The following is a 2,955-nucleotide window of genomic DNA, read 5'->3' as shown; positions in this document are numbered from 1 at the left end:
CTTACATACACTACTTGTCAGCTTTATGTGAATGCAGCTGACAAATTGACCTTGTACTAGGCCCTGAGGCAGCTCCTCGGTTAAACATCCGTTTTAGCTTTTCTTCCATTAAGCAGGTTTATTCTGATTGAGGGACCCTCGCAAACAGCAGAGCCAAAGCTGAGTCCCTGAGATGATTATCTTAGGAATATCCACTCTCACCTTGACATAAATGAGCAAAGACTATAGAGGCAACTTTCACACCGAAACTTTGCACATATGCCAACCTCATTATATTTTGCCCATTTATGTCAAGGTGAGAGTGGATATTCCTAAGATAATCATCTCAGGAATATCCACTCTCACCTTGACATAAATGAGCAAAGACTATAGAGGCAACTTTCACACCGAAACTTTGCACATATGCCAACCTCATTATATTTTGCCCATGTTAAATTTGAGCATCCCCTATTGAAACAGTATAAAAAATTGCAGCAAGTAGGGTGAAGAATAACAGACTCACTTCAAATTGTTAGCTGCTTTCTTGAAGGTTTTTCCTGAGTACATGTTAAAAAGCTGAACTATGCTGATATATGTCAAAATTGATATGTTGGGAGTTTGACACAAGAGGAAAAGAAGTAAACATATTTTATGGTGATATTTTCTTTGTACTTGATGACTGTTTAGCACTACTGTGGCTGTTTGAAAAATGGTCCTGTGAAAAGATACTGCCTTGTCTGTTAAGAATGTATGATTATTACTTGACCGAAAAAGTACAAAATTTTCTAAATAGAATTAAAGATTTCATAGTTACATTGTTGTCTTTTGTGTTGTTTTCATTAGAGTTTTTGTAGTTTTATGTTTTGACTTTTTTATTCATTTTTTTTGTCTGTAGTTTTGAATAGATTTGTTTCTGTAAGTTTTAAGAAAATGTTTAAGGTTTAGTTTTTTATATTATTGAAATTGTTTATTTGATTTTTATCCTCTAATATTGGGGTAATTTCACATCTTTAAGAAGTTTAGAGTGAATATTAAAGTAAACACAACACTTTGTAAAAGGAATTGACCCAGAGCTACACAATCATCCCAGTCTCAGTGTTAGGAAGCACAAATGATTCCTTATGTTTAACATGTTCAAAAAGTCAGTGAAACTGGTCGATATGACTGAAACTAGCACCACTTAATGAACAATGTCAGCCTATTGTTCATTGAGTGGTGCTAGTTTCAGTCATTATGCAACATACTGTTTTTAAGGTGGGGAAACCTGCAGTCAGCTGAGGCTGAAGAAGGCACCTGGATGAGTGACAAAACGTTTCTCCCACTGAAAACGCTACGTCCAGATGAACAGAATCAACCTTTTGTGTTTTGTTTTTGTTTTCCTAAGTTTTTATTTTATTTTTGCGGTTGCAAAGTTCACAGGGCCCTGCACAACTTTCACACATGAAGATCAGTATAATGTAGTTGGAGGACTGTGTTTAAATTGTATTTAATTCCAAAACAGTTGATTACTTTTGTTAAACTTCTTGAATTAAAGATGGAAGTCTACACTTCAATTGCATATTGATTGTTTGATTTAAAATCCACTGTGGTGGTGTATAGAGGCAAAATGACAAAAATTGAGTCCCTGTCCAAATTTACAACTAGTGCTATTTATAATTAGCTTGCATTAAAACTATAGGCTTGCTGTTTAAATGATTGCACATTTTTCAAACTTACTCAAACATCGTACTGAGTCGTACTTTCCTTAAAGCAATTTGATTTTTTCTTAACTTTGCATGCACCATACAATGTATATAATAAGTAATTGGACAGAAAAACACCAACAATATTAGGATTTAAATATATGAGCTGTTTTCCAGCTAGTTACATCATTAAAATGCTGTTAATGTAAAGATCTACATTCCAATCATGTATTCAAGTCACAGAATATTATCATTTATGCTTTTAGACACTTTTTACTCTTGTACATTTTGAATGTGCTATTTTTTTTTTAAACTTTGAGTCTCCCTTCATGCACATGTTTTCAGTTGTTGCTGGTTAGATTTAGACTTCTCTACAACATTCAAACTAAAAGAAATGTTTTGCATGTTCATATCAAGTTTGGGAGAAAGCAGCTTTTATTCTGGATGTCCTTTTTTAAAGATAAACAAGGAAGTTTCACCTCCTATTTTGCCAATACTATCTTTTTTCTTTTAACCAACTGATAAGTCATCGATTTAAATAATATCCAGATTGTTAAGTTGATGAATGAAGATATTATTTTAGAAATATATTATTACACTATTACTACAGTGTTCTCATCAGAGGCAGGGCACACCCTGGACAGGTCACCAGTCTGTCGCAGGGTTACCACATAGAGACAACCAATCACACTCACATTCACTCCTGTATTCACACCTATGGGCAATTTAGTGTTTCCAATTAACCTAACCCCACCAACTGCATGTCTTTGGGAGGCAGCCGAAGTACCGGGGAGAACCCACTCAAACACCACAGAGAAAGACCCCGGCCTGATGGTGGAATTGAACTCAGTTGAACTCATTTATATCAAATCACCTGTGAAAATATAATTGAATGCTATGTCAAGTCACTGTGTATGTTTAATACAAAAATCAAATGTGAGGCTAATTATTCAAAAACAAATAATAAGAGTTAGATACCATAACTCTCCAAATAGATTATGTGTAATATATGTTTAGCTGTGAACTCTTTATCAGTTCACCCTGCCTAGAAAGAGTTGTCAGTTGCTCCTAAATCTCATTTGACTAAACATTTGTATTCATATAATCCTTAGAGCAAATGAGTTCTTTGTTTTAAGGTCAGACAACTAATGATTATCCAAAAGGGACCCATAAAAGTTCTGCATTACAGAGCTTCTCTGTATGCTGGGTCCTCAACACATGGTTTGTATAATAAGGTCTGTTAGCACATAAAGGTTATGTAAAAACTGTAAAGGGTAAATACTTGGTATAGGGG

General features: G+C 34.5%; 1 long non-coding RNA gene across 1 annotated transcript; it reads right to left on the bottom strand.

Annotated features, from left to right (window-relative positions):
* Positions 1-75: 75 nt before the first annotated feature.
* LOC112843047 (uncharacterized) lies at positions 76-834 on the bottom strand. Its single transcript, XR_003215145.1, has 2 exons — positions 411-834; positions 76-266 (listed from the first exon to the last, which is right to left on the bottom strand). It is a non-coding gene; the product is annotated as an uncharacterized LOC112843047 (long non-coding RNA).
* Between the last annotated feature and the right edge of the window lie 2,121 nt (positions 835-2,955).

Source organism: Oreochromis niloticus, linkage group LG19 (assembly GCF_001858045.2).
Source record: "Oreochromis niloticus isolate F11D_XX linkage group LG19, O_niloticus_UMD_NMBU, whole genome shotgun sequence".
Lineage (NCBI taxonomy): Eukaryota > Metazoa > Chordata > Actinopteri > Cichliformes > Cichlidae > Oreochromis > Oreochromis niloticus.
Note: the sequence above shows the minus strand (reverse complement) of the source record. Positions and strands in the feature narration are given on the sequence as shown.